General features: G+C 33.2%; 1 long non-coding RNA gene across 5 annotated transcripts in view; it reads left to right on the plus strand.

Annotated features, from left to right (window-relative positions):
• Positions 1 to 17,821, plus strand: part of LOC143240863 (uncharacterized) — a 130,229-nt gene that overhangs the window by 88,260 nt on the left and 24,148 nt on the right. The window contains exons 1-5 of one of the 5 annotated variants that reach the window (XR_013022004.1): positions 3,262 to 3,830; positions 10,687 to 10,887; positions 13,229 to 14,044; positions 14,149 to 14,311; positions 14,459 to 14,866. This is a non-coding gene — a long non-coding RNA (uncharacterized LOC143240863). Of the gene's footprint in view, positions 1 to 3,261; positions 3,831 to 10,686; positions 10,888 to 13,228; positions 14,045 to 14,148; positions 14,867 to 17,821 lie in introns of those variants that run through there. The other 4 variants (XR_013022002.1, XR_013022003.1, XR_013022006.1 and 1 more) reach the window with 4 other exon arrangements.

Consider the following 17,821-nt stretch of genomic DNA (forward strand, 5'->3'; position numbering starts at 1 on the left):
CAAGTATTAATTATATTAATGATTTAACAGCTTTCTTTTGATCCTCTCCGTCCTGCCCCCGTGACTCAGTGGGGCTTACAAAACTAAAAAGTTTGGTTTCGATACCTGTAGTGGGCAGAGAATAATAACCCATTGTGTAGCTTTGCGTTAAACAACAAACTAATACAGTCCTGTTCCATGAGCGCATAGTAACGCAAGGAGAATACCTAGATGCACCAGTCAGAAGAAGACAATTTTGCACATTTGTCTCACTGGAAACTTTTGTTTGTAAGTTACGGGAAGGCTTACTGCGCTAGCTGACCCTAATTTAGTAGTTCTCTAGACGAGAGAAAAAGCAGTTCGTCAACTCATAGCAAAGTCTTAAGTTAATTTTTACCCACAAAAATTAGGGTTCGCTGTCACATTATAACGCCCCCACGGTTCAAAAAACGAGCGTGTTTGATGACGGGATTGGATTCCGCAGATTGCTAGTAGAGTGTTTTAACAACCAAGTCATGTGCGAGTAGAGTGTTTTAACAACCAAGTCATGTGCGAATAGAGTGTTTTAACAACCAAGTCATGTGCGAGTAGAGTGTTTTAACAACCAAGTCATGTGCGAGTAGAGTGTTTTAACAACCAAGTCATGTGCAAGTAGAGTGTTTTAACAACCAAGTCATGTGCGAGTAGAGTGTTTTAACAACCAAGTCATGTGCGAATAGAGTGTTTTAACAACCAAGTCATGTGCGAGTAGAGTGTTTTAACAACCAAGTCATGTGCGAGTAGTGTTTTAATAACCAAGTCATGCCAATCCCGTGCTGGTAATTAGTATTTACAAAACACTGGTCGTTTATCTGTAGATATAATTTTTCTAATGTAGGACACAAACTCAACCCTTTCCTATGCATTGTACCAAACATAATGTCAAACTCTGGAAAATAGTTCAACACAGATTTACTGTTATTTAAATTTTACTTGTGTTTTCTTATAGCAAAGCCACTTCTGACTATCTGCTGAGCCCACCGAGGGGAATCAACCCTCAAATTTACCCTGATTTTAGGGTTGTAAATCCGTAGATATACCGCTGGACTAGCGGGGGGCAAATTTTACATAATTGGGGCAGTGGGAATTAGGTTATGCAAACCAAAGTTTAAAATGTTCTTACTTCATCCATCTTGGAAATGAACAGATAAAATATTATATGTATTATCTTTCTGTTAAGCAGGAAAGTCATCCTTCTTACCCAATGGGTATAAAGTCAAGTAGTGACCTAATAATCAGTGATGTCGAGAAAACCCACTTGTAGAGAAATATATATGTAAAAACGGCTCGTTTGGGTTGAGAAAATAGTTTACATAGAAGAGCGAAGATGTAAAATATTTTCTCAGCCCAAACGAACCGTTTTTGCATATATATTTCAAGTAGTGACCTCTCGAGAGTGGTACTGAAACCAGAGACTACTTAAATTGAAATTCAAATGTTAACTAACAAGTATTAGACGACTCATATCAAAATATGAATAAAATATAAACAGACAAGATAATTATGTATAGAACCACCTGATCGTACAATTATCAGACATTTAATATATATTACACACACACATATATATATAAATGAAATAGAAACCATATAACCCGAGCTCTTTCAAAAGATGGCAAAATTCAGTTTGGTCATGCAGAAGAAAGGCCCACATTTCGAAAGCGCTCTGGTTATAGGTTGCTGTTTTCTTTCATTTCTGTTAAGACTTCTTCAATCTACATATTTCTCTAACATCATGAACACACGTTTGTGTGTATATATATATATATGGTTAAAGAAAGGTTATCAAAACTGGTAAGGGGTATTCCTATACGTTAATGGTTAAGCTACGTTAAATGTGGTTATAGAAACTGTCAAGGTGTATTCCTGTACGTTATCGGTTATGCTACATTAGATGTGGTTATAGAAACTGGCAAGGTGTATTTCTGTACGTTATTGGTTAGACTACATTAAATGTGGTTATAGAAACTATCAAGGTGTATTTCTGTACGTTATTGGTTAGACTACATTAAATGTGGTTATAGAAACTGGCAAGATGTATTTCTGTATCTTGCTTGTTAAGCTACATTAAATGTGGTTATAAAAACTGACAAGATGTATTCCTTGATGACGAGAAACCCTCTTGAAATAAAAATTATCAGAACGGCTGGTATAAGTATTTCCAGTGTGTAATGTGGGATTCACATTGTTCGTGATTTTTGCAGAGTAGAAAAGGATTGAGATTTGCTACCTTGGATTTTGTCTTTCTGTTTTGCATGCAATAAATAATGTATTCAAACAAACAGCTGTTGGTGGATCTCAACATATTTTATGTTACTGCTTTCTTATTTCTAGAAGTTATACAATGAGATTCAAACTCTATTTGTATTTTAATCTTACCTTAGTAAACCACAGTTTCATAGACCCAGTGATAATGGGAACCCATTGACATTTCAGGCTTGGTTTGGATAAGGGTCTTATTTTTGTACAATAGTACCTGTGTTCTACCTTTCTTTCCTGAGAAATCGGACGTTGAATTTTCACGTCGAAAATTCATAAACTTACCGCTGAACCACCAAAGGACCGTGAAATTAGACAGTTACGAACTGAAATATCAAATTATATTGGGGATTCTGTCGTGTTAGGCTTAAAGGAAATAAATATTTCTCGGAAATTCAAGTGCAGAAATTTATCCTACATCACAGACTTTTGGATCAAGTAAATAAATAAATAACGTTAATACAAAAAATTAATACACAAAAAGCTGCGCTTTCAAAACATTGCTTTAACAGTACTATCATTTATAAATAATATTTTTTTACTTTTCCTGGTCCAAGTATTATTAGCTGTTTAGCGTTTCAATTTTCAATGAAATTTGTGCTTTTATTCAAATTATTTTAAAATTCCTTCACCACCTGTCGTCATAATAATTCACTTTTAGTGTTTATGTGTAACTTTAAAAAACAAGAGCAGAAATGGTATAAACAAATTACATGTCTTGTCTGTTGGTCGTATTGTTTTAGTTCACATATCATCCAGTGCTATTCCACAACATTAACGACAAACACACGTCTTTTGGTCGAAACGTCATACGTATATTTTGTCTTACGATTCTGCGTTTGTTCTCCTGATATCTAATACATATACGAAAGTGTTTCAGATCCTGACTCAGGTGATAATCAATATTCTGAACTTATATTGTAAAATAATGTTCTTAAGGTTCTGAAAAAATACTGGAATTCATTAGCTAAGAAGTGATGTTATCTTATGACGATACATTTTTTCAGATTCTGGTACGTTACCGTATTCTATATCGTTGTCGTAATGTTGTTTCGAAGAACAGTCAGTAAAAACAGAAATTATATATCGAAATACGCAATGATTTTCTAAACCAACTGATCCTCTGCCTTCAGGATTTTGTGACGAATTTTGTTCATTTCACGTTCAGTGAAGCTCAAGGCATGATGTCTCGTGATCCGTGCACACGAGCTATTGTTCATTACTGACTTCATCCGATATCGACTTCGTCTACAACAAACGACTAGAGTACCTAAAGAGAACATAATGAGCCATTAATCAGTAGTTCGCGTTCTTGTCTTGTGACTAAGAAAAGTGTAGCTTTATTTTCTCAATATTAGCACCAAATGCTTGTTATCTACGTGATGTATGGATTGTAAGAAAAACAGATAGAATATGGAAGAACGTGGTTTAAGAAATTAATACAAACAAAACGTCACTTTGAGCAGGCTTGAGAACTCCGTACTGTTAAATGGCTTTATGTACATTGGCCTTGACAATTCTTATTAAAAATTATGCTAAAGAGAAAAGTGTAAGTAAGTAACACATTATTTTGTCGAACAGTGTTATAGTTGGTGTTTTATAAGCGAAGTAATACATTATTTTGTCGAACAGTGTTATAGTTGGTGTTTTATAAGCGAAGTAATACATTATTTTGTCGAACAGTGTTATAGTTGGTGTTTTATAAGCGAAGTAAAATATTATTTTATCGAACAGTGTTATAGTTGGTGTTTTATAAGCGAAGTAATACATTATTTTATCGAACAGTGTTATAGTTGGTGTTTTATAAGCGAAGTAAAACATTATTTTGTCGAACAGTGTTATAGTTGGTGTTTTATAAGCGAAGTAATACATTATTTTGTCGAACAGTGTTATAGTTGGTGTTTTATAAGCGAAGTAATACATTATTTTGTCGAACAGTGTTATAGTTGGTGTTTTATAAGCGAAGTAAAACATTATTTTATCGAACAGTGTTATAGTTGGTGTTTTATAAGCGAAGTAATACATTATTTTGTCGAACAGTGTTATAGTTGGTGTTTTATAAGCGAAGTAAAACATTATTTTGTCGAACAGTGTTATAGTTGGTGTTTTATAAGCGAAGTAATACATTATTTTGTCGAACAGTGTTATAGTTGGTGTTTTATAAGCGAAGTAAAACATTATTTTGTCGAACAGTGTTATAGTTGGTGTTTTATAAGCGAAGTAATACATTATTTTGTCGAACAGTGTTATAGTTGGTGTTTTATAAGCGAAGTAATACATTATTTTGTCGAACAGTGTTATAGTTGGTGTTTTATAAGCGAAGTAATACATTATTTTGTCGAACAGTGTTATAGTTGGTGTTTTATAAGCGAAGTAAAATATTATTTTATCGAACAGTGTTATAGTTGGTGTTTTATAAGCGAAGTAATACATTATTTTGTCGAACAGTGTTATAGTTGGTGTTTTATAAGCGAAGTAATACATTATTTTGTCGAACAGTGTTATAGTTGGTGTTTTATAAGCGAAGTAAAATATTATTTTATCGAACAGTGTTATAGTTGGTGTTTTATAAGCGAAGTAATACATTATTTTGTCGAACAGTGTTATAGTTGGTGTTTTATAAGCGAAGTAAAACATTATTTTGTCGAACAGTGTTATAGTTGGTGTTTTATAAGCGAAGTAATACATTATTTTGTCGAACAGTGTTATAGTTGGTGTTTTATAAGCGAAGTAATACATTATTTTGTCGAACAGTGTTATAGTTGGTGTTTTATAAGCGAAGTAAAATATTATTTTATCGAACAGTGTTATAGTTGGTGTTTTATAAGCGAAGTAATACATTATTTTGTCGAACAGTGTTATAGTTGGTGTTTTATAAGCGAAGTAAAACATTATTTTGTCGAACAGTGTTATAGTTGGTGTTTTATAAGCGAAGTAATACATTATTTTGTCGAACAGTGTTATAGTTGGTGTTTTATAAGCGAAGTAAAATATTATTTTGTCGAACAGTGTTATAGTTGGTGTTTTATAAGCGAAGTAATACATTATTTTGTCGAACAGTGTTATAGTTGGTGTTTTATAAGCGAAGTAATACATTATTTTGTCGAACAGTGTTATAGTTGGTGTTTTATAAGCGAAGTAATACATTATTTTGTCGAACAGTGTTATAGTTGGTGATTTATAAGCGAAGTAAAACATTATTTTGTCGAACAGTGTTATAGTTGGTGTTTTAAAAGCGAAGTAACACATTGTTTTGTCCAAGAGTGTTATATTTGGCGTTATACAAGTGAAGTAACATTATTTTGTTTAACAGTGTTAGAGTTGGTGTTATATAAGTGATTTTATTCTACATGTGTCATGTATCTTGAAGATACATACCAGTACCGGATTGTTATGGACCTGTCAAGTGCAGAAGTTTGTTTACCTATCTACTCTGCTATTGTCATATTCTCACTATTAACAACATATATCTTTTAACACATGTACCAATGTAGCTATGTAGTTTTAATGTACATGTTGTCTGAAAAGTGTGGAACATTAGGCATTTCAAATAATTTCACAGAATATGTTCCACATGATGTCCTTGTAGTTCAAGTGGCCCGGCATGGCCAAGCGTGTTAAGGCGTACGACTCGTAATCTGAGGGTCGCGGGTTCGCATCCCCGTCGCGACAAACATACTCGCCCTTTTAGCCGTGGGGGCGTTATAATGTTACGGTTAATCCCACTATTCGTTGGCAAAAGAGTAGCCCAAGAGTTAGCGGTGAGTGGTGATAACTAGCTGCCTTCCCTCTAGTCTTACGCTGCTAAATTAGGGACGGCTAGCACAGACAGCCCTCGAGTAGCTTTGTGCGAAATTCAAAAACAAACAAATTGTAGCTCAAAACATGTATTTCCATTCTATTTGAGCGCTATGTTTCTATTATTCACACTCTTAACTACCTTATAGTTAGCAAGCAACTTCCAACAGCATTGTCAGTTGTGTTTTTATCTCTATCTCTGATGGCGCATATTAAATTGAGGAGCAACCTTCCCCCGTAACCAACCTTGATTAACCACACCTTCTCTGCCACACACCATGATTAACCACACCTTCTCTGCTAGACACCATGATTATGTCACCTTCTCTGCCACACACCATGATTAACCACACCTTCTCTGCCACACACCATGATTAACTACACCGTCTCTTTCTTTGACATAATCAGTGACGTATCTGAATTTCGCGCAAACTATACGAGAGCTATCCGCGCTAGTAGTCCCTAAATTAGCACTGTAAGGCTAGGAGGAAGACAACTAGTCATCACCACCCATCGCTGGCTATTGGACTACTCTTATAGCAGAGAGTAGTGGGATTGACCGTCACATTATAACCCCCCAACAAACGATTGAAAGGGTGAGCATGTTTGAAGTGACGGAGATTTGAACCCGCAACCCTTAGTTTACGAGTCAAACGCCCTAACCATCTGGCCCTGGAATTAAGAAAAGATGTAAATCGCGATGGTTCTAGACACAGTGTAGTTTGGTAAGACTGTCGATTTTATTTACTATTAATTGCTTTGTCTTACCTAAAACTACAAATAAAATGCCCTAATTTGGAACTTAACAAAACAGCAACTCTCTATGCGTCTTTCCAATGTCAACAATGCCCTCTGCGACGCACGAGCCTAACGATTAGGTAAAAATAAAAACATATAAAGTTCACGCGTCGCCATCCATAAGTCGGAAGTACTTACCCCAATGAACGTCAACCAATCAGAGCACTAAGTATATATTCTAACTGATCATCACGAATATAACACTCTCACAATTTAAGAGTGACGTCAGTTCAGCGATATATCAAGGTTTGAACCTCGAACTTGCTGTTCCTACAATAACAATGCTAGACGAAGTTTCGCGTCGTTCATAAAAGCAGAACTCTAAAAAACATTAGCTATCTATATAGAGTTTGAGAGCAATATTATGGCTCGATTTCCATTAAGAGGTCTTGCGGATACGGTAAGTACTGGGTCACGCCCGGTCACGCACCGAGTTTTCTTGGAATATTATTAGGGGCTATTTATCATTGTCTAAAACACGTACTAAGTATAAAAGTGTTCGAATACGGTTGTTTGATCCTAGTAATTACCAGAAAATTAACAGTGCTTAGTTTGTTAAAATCCAGGGTGCTTCCCCTTAATTATCATATCTTAATCATTAGGGGTTTTAATAAATTATATATTACAAGTCTTTAGTTCGTGAAAAATCTTGCTTTTTGTCAAAACATTTCTTTTCATTAACTGTAATGTAAGAAAGCTTAGTCATCACTACCCGCCGCCAACTCTTGGGCTACTCTTTTGCCAACGAATAGTGGGATTGACTGTGATATTATAACGCCTTCACGGCTGAAAGGGCGAGCATGTTTTGCGCGACGGGGATGCAAACCCGCGACCCTCAGATTAAGAGTCGCACGCCTTAACACGTTTGGCCATGCCGGGCCGACTAGAAATGTTTCAGATGCATTAACGTTAAAAATAGGGTTAGCACTTAAAGAAGTTTTTGACATACACTTTGGTTTTAAAGAAATCCCCATATCTAAAGGGAAAATATCTCAAACAATAATTCTTCTTTGAAGTAGAATTATATCACGGTGTGTCACAAAGGGTTTTTGGTTTGGTTTGTTTTGCATCTCGCGCAAAGCTACACGAGGGCTATCTGCGTTAACTGACCCTAATTAATGGTGTAAGACTAGAGGGAAGGCAGTTTGTCATCACCACCCACCGCTAACGCTTGGGCTACTCTTTTATCAACGAATGGTGGAATTTACCGTCACTTGGTAACGCCTCCACGACTGAAAAGGCGAACATATTTTCGAGATTCGAGCCTGCAACCCTCTGATTACGAGTCGTGTGCCTTAATCACTTGTTCATGAGGGGCACGTCACAAAGGGTGATCAGTGTGTTTCTCGGCAGCATAACAACTTTTTTTTTTGGATTGGAACTACTGCAAACGTTTTCTATCTAGGATATTGTTTACTAATCGTTGCTATGTCCTGCACACAGACATGCAAAATGTGTAATGAGATAATAATTTGTTAAATTGTTTTTGGGCTAATCGTGATCTTCTTGATATTAATTATTATTATGTTATTTCATCGTAATATATAATTACATTATTAGGTTGTTATGTTGTTGTAATCTACAACTACATCATTATTATGCTGTTATATTGTAATCTATAACTATATCATTATTATTTTGTATCGTCCTAATCTATAACTACATCATTATTATTTTGTTATATTGTTGCAGTATATAACTGTATCATTATCATATTGTTTTATCGTCTTAGTCCATAACTACGTCATTATTATGTTGTTTTATTGTTGTAATCTGTAATTATATTATTATATTGTCGTATTGTTTTAATATACAACTATATCATTATGTTGTTATGTTGTCGTATTCTATAAATATATCATTATTATGTTTTTAATATTGTTATAGTCTATAACTACATCATTATTATGTTGTTGTATTGTAGTAATATATAATTATATAATTACGTTGCTGTTGTATCGTCATAATCTATAATTATATCACTATTATATTATTTTACTATAGTAAGCTACTCATAAATTTGTAAAAATATGTTTCTTTCACTTTGTCAATACCCCAACCCCAACAAAACCATCTTCTGAAGACCGTTGGAATACAATTAATACAGTTTTCTTGAAGAAAAATATATAACGGGCCAGTTAAGAGACAAGTGTTGAAAATATTGTTCTCATATTGCGTAACATTTGTTACCCTGATATGTCCCGTACACTTATCACCTTCCACCGTTTATGCCATGTTATTTCAGTTAAAACTGTAAATGGATTCTATATTCGGGAAAGACATTGATCTCAAAAAATCTAAAAATAACTATTGATTTGTCAAGATTAAATGTTTTAACTGTAAAATTACGTAAAGTTGTGTCTTATCTGTTATTATTTATCAATGTGTTATACGTTTGTTTCTTTGGAGAAACAATAAGAAAGCCATAAACAAAGGATATTGTGACAATGTTCTTTCAGTATAGTTATATAAGTCAGTTTCATAGGAAAGATAACAGTTACTCTATTTATATATCACAATTTGATATTTTTATATTGTTGTCTTAGTTTTACAACCTCCAAAAATGTCATATTTATATATCACAGTTTGATATTTTTATATTGTTGTCTTAGTTTTACAACCTCCAAAAATGTCATATTTATATATCACAGATTGATATTTTTATATTGTTGTCTTAGTTTTACAACCTCCAAAAATGTCACATTTATATATCACAGTTTGATATTTTTATTTTGTTGTCTTAGTTTTACAACTGGCACTCCTATACTTACAGCCTCTCAACAACCTCCAAAAATGTCACATTTATATATCACAATTTGGTATTTTTATTTTGTTGTCTTAGTTTTACAACTGGCACTGCTATACTTACAGCCTCTCAACAACCTCCAAAAATGTCACATTTATATATCACAGTTTGATATTTTTATTTTGTCGTCTTAGTTTTACAACTGGCACTGCTATACTTACAGCCTCTCAACAACCTCCAAAAATGTCACATTTATATATCACAGTTTGATATTTTTATTTTGTTGTCTTAGTTTTACAACTGGCACTGCTATACTTACAGCCTCTCAACAACCTCCAAAAATGTCGTATTTATATATCACAATTTGGTATTTTTGTATTGCTGTCTTCGTTTTACAACTGGCACTGCTATACTTACAGCCTCTCAACAACCTCCAAAAATGTCACATTTATATATCACAGTTTGATATTTTTGTTTTGTTGTCTTAGTTTTACAACTGGCACTGCTATACTTACAGCCTCTCAACAACCTCCAAAAATGTCACATTTATATATCACAGTTTGATATTTTTATTTTGTTGTCTTAGTTTTACAACTGGCACTGCTATACTTACAGCCTCTCAACAACCTCCAAAAATGTCACATTTATATATCACAGTTTGGTATTTTTGTATTGTTGTCTTAGTTTTACAACCGGCACTGCTATACTTACAGCCTCTCAACAACCTCCAAAAATGTCACATTTATATATCACAGTTTGATATTTTTATTTTGTTGTCTTAGTTTTACAACTGGCACTGCTATACTTACAGCTTCTCAACAACCTCCAAAAATGTCACATTTATATATCACAGTTTGGTATTTTTGTATTGCTGTCTTAGTTTTACAAATGACACTGCTATACTTACAGCTTCTCAACAACCTCCAAAAATGTTGTAGTTATATGTCATGGCATGGTGTTTACAATTGATACTATTTTGAGAGTCTCTGTGAGCGTGAATGATTTATTTACACATAATATGTGAAACAGAACCATACGTCATTAGATCTATACTTTATTCTTTACAGGACGCTGGACAGCACTTGGTGATATTCATCTGACCCATGGGTCTTCGTGGCGATAAGCCGAAGTTCCACCACTCTGATGTCAGTAAACTGAGAAGATAACTACACTGGCTTACAAACAAGAAACCTTTTATATCATTTATTTATAGAAAACGTCGAGTACGGATCAATAACTGGAAGTTGTTGGATCATAAGGAAGTTGTGGTAAGCGCTTACTTAGCTCTGTTCACTATAAATTAACTCGAAGATGGCCTCGGTTCACCCTATCCATATTAATTATTTTATTTAGTAAGTAAATAGTAAGTGTAAACAACAAAGACAAAGAGAAAATAGTGAAAACATTAAGCCTGACATGAAGAGTTTCAAATAAATATTTCTGGTTTGGTTCAAATGTTATCTGTACACTCGCTACGAAAATATTTTTCTACACGACATTCTGTTTGGAAGATAATGGTCTGGAGTAATTAATACTTAGTAGTTTGTCCAATAGTTTTAAGTATACAAACATGAATCACATAAATAAGCCATAAATTACACCAGTATCTTTTAGGTTATTAATACAAATTTCCTTCCATTCTTAGTTTTTGTTGTATAATTTCCAAAACGTTTAGAAGTTCAGTTGGTTATCTTGTGCACTAAACACTTTCCAACCGATTCCACCGAGAACAGCTTCTATTCTTTGTATTGACCATTTCAAAAACCTAACATTACAAAATCTCTTCCACTTATTGAACATGGAAGCACGATTTGAAACTGAAAGACAGGACACTATAAACTACGTTTACTCGGTACTTGTGTGGGAAATCATTATGTTGTAACCCTAATCCTTCTGCATAACATCCCATCATCAACTGTTACCCCCTTTGCAACAGAAGAAGGCCATCAACTTAAAGACTTGCCACAAGGCTTCAATATTTTCCTTTTTTAATTCATATTGACATTTCTCTTGATCGTGTCTCCGCATAAAAATATTTTCTTAGACTTTTCAACAGACTCAAACGTTAGTTAGCATTCTGTTTTATTCGCTCTTCCTGTTCTTATGATATTTTGTACAAACTGAAATATTTAGGCATTATGGCCGCAACTTTTTCATATAGACAACTTTCTTCAAACTTTACCATCTTCAAACGTGAAATATCAGACCTTATGACTGCAAGTTTTTTATATAGACAACTTATTTCCGAACCGTACCGTCTTTATACGTGAAATATTAGACTTCGTGGCTGCATTTTTCCTCTATATACCAGCTACGATAATTTAATATACTGCTTCTAACTTCAAGCATAAACTCATTTCTACATTTATTTCTGGAATGTTTTAAATCAGTCTCTTATTGAAATCTTCAACTGTCATTCTCTGCCTTTCCATCTGTATGATTTTCTTAAGAGTTCCTTTTTATTAAATTCCCCTTGGATCAAAATGTTTTCGATATAATATTTTTTGAGACTTGCTCTTCATACATAACTCAAAGGATTTTGAGCCATGTACTTATTATGTGAATCATTAACTTGTCTTCGCTGTAATGTCTGACACTTATCACTTACAGGATGCAATCACAGAGAAATACGTGGATTTTTTGAAACGAGACACGGCATAATTTGGACAACAATGGTACACAGTATTGTAAGGTTTCTAGTAGAATTAATCTTTTGCTTACTTTACTCAAACTAATTTCATAACCGATCTGGATAATGGTATACATATATATATATAATTATTTAAATGAGTGGGATAATAATATATATATATAATTATTTACATGAGTTGGGTGATGGTACATATAGTTGTTTACGCCAGCTGAATAATAGTATATATAGGTATATATTTTAATGAAGTTAAATAATAAGATATTAAAATCATAAGGAAGAACTGCTTTAAAAACAACTCCGATTCTGTGACTAATTATATAATTTATTTTTTAACTCATAAACAAGCCGAAACAAAAACAAATTAAACAAAATAAAATTTGTTCTTTTAACTTAAAAAAAATTGTTTAATTTTTTGTTTTTGTTTTGGCTTGTTTTTGAGTTAAATTAACATATTATATATATATCTACATATGTATGTGCTTTTTTTAGAAAAAAATTAATACTGATAGGCTTAAGTAAATTAAATTAAAGCTAAAACAAAAGAAAGAACTGCGTTAAAAACAGTAAATCCAAACCTCTGACTAATTATATTAGTTTGTTATAACGAAAAAACAAGCCGAAACAAAATAAATTAAAAAACGCTACATTAATCGAAAATATCCCAGGATACAGACTACAATGTGGGATATAAAATGTACCCTTGGAGGTGACTGGGATTCTTTAAATTAATGCAGTGTATTTTATTTTTTAATTTATTTTGTTTCGGCTTGTGTTTTTTTCATTATAACAAACTGATATAATATATATATATATATATATATATTTACGTCAGATGGAAAAAAGATACATATATGTATACCTACTGTTGTTCTCATGTGTATGTTGAAATATGCTATCAAAAATTACTAATATGACACAAAATCGTGCTACCTTGTCTCAGATTTAATTTTTTTTAGATCTACGGGCCCACACTTCATACCATAATGTTTATAAAAGCTTGCTACGTGGTCTTCCAAGACATGCAGACAAACTGACGTGTTACCAAAGGCGCCCATCTTCTGCACGACCATGAACTTGGTCAGATGCGTCGTATACAAGTTACAACCGTCTGTGGCTCACATTCTAACAGTACAAAATGGAACACTACTTATTGGATGTTGCCAGTGTTCCAGCCTGTTACACATATATCTGTTGTTCTTCCTACCAATAAGGTAGGACTGTTTTCTTACCTTATGTACAACGTTTGTTTATTTTGGTCAATAAATAAAGAACGATCTTAATTTTATTAATTTGGTAAAATATAAACATTGTTTAAGGTAAGAACAGAAACACTGCTTAAGGTAAGAACAGAAACACTGCTTAAGGTAACAATAGAAACAATGATTAAGGTAAGAACAGAAACACTGCTTAAGGTAACAATAGAAACAGTGTTTAAGGTAAGAACAGAAACACTGCGTAAGGTAACAAAATAAATATTGTTTTAGGTAAGAACAGAAACACTGCTTAAGGTAACAATGGAAACAATGTTTAAGGTAAGAACAGAAATACTGCGTAAGGTAACAAAATAAACATTGTTTTAGGTAAGAACAGAAACACTGCTTAAGGTAACAAAATAAACATTGTTTTAGGTAAGAATAGAAACACTGCTTAAGGTAACAATGGAAACATTGTTTAAGGTAAGAGCAGAAACACTGCTTAAGGTAACAATAGAAACATTGGTTAAGATAACAATAGAAACATTGCTTAAGGTAAGAACAGAAACACTGCTTAAGGTAACAATAGAAACATTGTTTAAGTTTAAGGTGCTTAAGGTAACAATAGAAACATTGCTTAAGGTAAGAACAGAAACACTGCTTAATGTGAAACACTGTTTAAGGTAACAATAGAAACATTGTTTAAGGTAATATTAGAAGCACTGTTTAGTGTGGTAGGTAACATTGGGAACTGTTTAACGTAACACAGGAAACACTGTTTAGTGTGTTAGGTTACATTAGAAACTCTGTTTAATGTAACATAAGAAACACTGTTTGGTGTGCTAGGTTACATTAGAAACTGTTTAACGTAACATAAGAAACACTGTTTAACATTAGAAATTGTTTAACGTAACATAAGAAACACTGTTTAGTGTGTTAGGTAACATTAGAAACTGTTTAACGTAACAAAATAAACACTGTTTGGTGTGTTAGGTAACATTAGAAACTGTTTAACGTAACATAAGAAACACTGTTTAGTGTGTTAGGTAACATTAGAAACTGTTTGACGTAACATGAGAAACATAATGGCACGAATAATGACATCCCAACCTTTTAATTACACTTTACGAAAAACATCAAAAAACAGTATCTAATGAGAAAATACAGGCAAGATTTTGATTAAGGAATGTAAAGTCAGAATGTTAAAAATAATTAAGAAATAAATATACATGTTTGAAATTAAATTTCTGAAATTAAAAACAAAAATATCTTAATACACACTTATTAATTTGATTTAGAAATAATGTTGTAAAAATATAAATTAATGGAATGTAAAGAAAATAACAATGTTTATTGCATTGTACAATGTACAGTCAAATAAAGAACTTGAAGTTTTCAATGTAACAGTCAGAGAAAACGTGGTTTGTTCAGTTTACACTCATCGACTTTGTTCAATGTAATCAAGAGAAAAATCAAGAGTATCCAAGACACTATCAGAGAAAATTTGCATTGTTAGTTGAATTGTGAGAGAAAATTTGCATTGTTAGCTGAATTGTCAAAGAAAATTTGCATTGCTAGTTTAATTGTCAGAGAAAATTTGCATTGTTAGCTGAATTGTCAGAGAAAATTTGCATTGTTAGCTGAATTGTCAGAGAAAATTTGCATTGCTAGTTGAATTGTCAGAGAAAATTTGCATTGTTAGCTGAATTGTCAGAGAAAATTTGCATTGTTAGCTGAATTGTCAGAGAAAATTTGCATTGTTAGCTGAATTGTCAGAGAAAATTTGCATTGTTAGCTGAATTGTGAGAGAAAATTTGCATTGTTAGCTGAATTATCAGAGAAAATTTGCATTGTTAGCTGAATCGTGAGAAAATTTGCATTGTTAGCTGAATCGTGAGAAAATTTGCATTGCTAGCTGAATTGTGAGAGAAAATTTGCATTGTTAGCTGAATTGTCAGAGAAAATTTGCATTATTAGCTGAATTGTCAGAGAAATTTTTCATTGTTAGCTGAACTGTCAGAGAAAAGTTGCATTGCTAGCTGAATTGTCAGAAAAAAATTGCATTATTAACTGTATAATGAGAGAGAAATTAGCTTTCTGTAATGTTCTGTCAGAGTATATTGGTATTTTTCAATGTACAGCGAAAGTCTGCATTGATCAGTACACAGGGTATAGTCATAGAGAGAACTTCCGCTGTTCAGTATACAGTTATACGAAGAGAACATTTCACTTTATAAAATATCAGTGAAAGTATTTGAAATCAATGTACTTTTGTACACAGAGGTTATCTTGGGTTTTAAGTTTTGTTTTAACTTTATCAGGGATTGCAGATTGTAGCAGAGTTTCGGATTTTGGAGCTGACGATTTTGGTTTCATACGGTACTACAACGATTCTCAGTGCGTTAAACTTAAAGTGCGTTATTAGAGTGACAGTCAGTACCTAAGATGGTAGGTTGTAGACTACTGCTGTTGGCTGGTTTCCTTCGCTCTGTTCAGTTGTTCAAAGTTAAGTGCAGAGGAAGATGGTTTTAATTTCAAAGATAACAATATATGTAAGATGTTGCATATATGTAGCCAAACAAATTTCCTTTTATGCACTTTGTATCAGTTCGCCGTTAATCTCCAGAAACTAAATTTATCGTGTTATTTTTCTAAAAAGGAGCACTCATTCGATTATTGAGGGTCCTCTGAATCGCATGCATCGCCATATAACAAAGACCTTCTGTGGAAAGCTTACCTGGCATAGGAACTCAGTATTGTATCTATTTATAGGTTCTAGCCTTTTTTTATGACTCCATAAATGGTCTTTTTTATGTTTTCGCCTTGCACATAAAAGTCAGAATACTTCTTTTGAGGAACCCGACATGGCCGGGAGGTTAGAGCGCTCGACTAGTAAGCTAAGAGTTGCAGGTTGGAATCCCTTCACACCAAACTGTGCTCACCCTTTCAGTCATGAAGGCTTTATAAAGTGACGGTTAATCCCACTATTTACTGGTAGAAGAGTAGCTCAAGAGTTAGCGGCGGATAGTGACGACCAGCTGTCTATCTTCCATTCTTGCGCGAAATTCAAAACAAACAGATACTTCATTTGGTATGGTGGTTAAAGACAGGTCTACAGTTTTTCATGGCTCTAAACTGTAGTTCCTATACCTGCGATAAGCATACAACAGATACTCCATAGTGGGCCTGGCATGGCCAAGCGCGTAAGGCGTGCGACTCGTAATCCGAGAGTCGCGGGTTCGCGCTCGCGTCGCGCTAGACATGCTCGCCCTCCCAGCCGTGGGGGTGTATAATGTGACGGTCAATCCCACTATTCGTTGGTAAAAGAGTAGCCCAAGAGTTGGCGGTGGGTGGTGATGACTATCTTCCTTCCCTCTAGTCTTACACTGCTAAATTAGGGACGGCTAGCACAGATAGCCCTCGAGTAGCTTTGTGCGAAATTCCAACACAAACAATACTCCATGGTGTAACTCTGTACTCAAGAATAGATGAATTATTTTGCAAAATGAGCAGTGCTATGTTTACAACGCTATAAGTTAGCTTTAACGCACCTATTTTATTTTATCGGTGTTAGTTTTAAGGCTACTGTGACACACTCTTTAGTCAATAACAGGTTTGTATGGAATTAATTAAATATTCTCAACAATGGTTCTCCCAACATGACTTTTGTCTTTGATATTTTAGCACATGTATATTAATTAGTACACCATTGGTCATAAAGATATGTTGGATTTAATGGTTTGTTTATTGTGTAAAGTGAATTTTAATGAAGATAAGTTTATATGTTAACACTGTTAAAGTTTCCACTCTTGCATTTTTCAGTTACTATTTCTTTGTTAACAATTTTAACGTTTTCGCTGCTACGTTGTTCAATTAATATTTATTTATTAACCAAATTAAAGTTTTCGCTATTACATTGTTCAGTTAATATTTATTTATTAACCAAATTAAAGTTTTCGCTATTACATTGTTCAGTTAATATTTATTTGTTAATCAAATTAACGTTTTCGCTATTAAATTGTTCAGTTAATATTTAGTTGTCAATCAAATTAAAGTTTTCGCTACTATATTGTTCAGTTAATATTTATTTATTAACCAAATTAAAGATTTTGCTACTACATTGTTTAGTGAATATTTTTTTGTTAATCAAATTAAAGTTTTCGCTACTATATTGTTCAGTTAATATTTATTTGTTAACAAAATTAAAGTTTTTGCTACTACATTGTTTAGTGAATATTTATTTGTTAACCAAATTAAAGTTTTCGCTCTTCCATTCTTCAGTTAATTTTTATTTGTTAACCAAATTAAAGTTTTCGCTACTACATTGTTCAGTTAATATTTATTTGTTAATCAAAT

The sequence above is a fragment of the Tachypleus tridentatus genome, chromosome 13 (genome assembly GCF_004210375.1).
Source record: "Tachypleus tridentatus isolate NWPU-2018 chromosome 13, ASM421037v1, whole genome shotgun sequence".
NCBI lineage: Eukaryota > Metazoa > Arthropoda > Merostomata > Xiphosura > Limulidae > Tachypleus > Tachypleus tridentatus.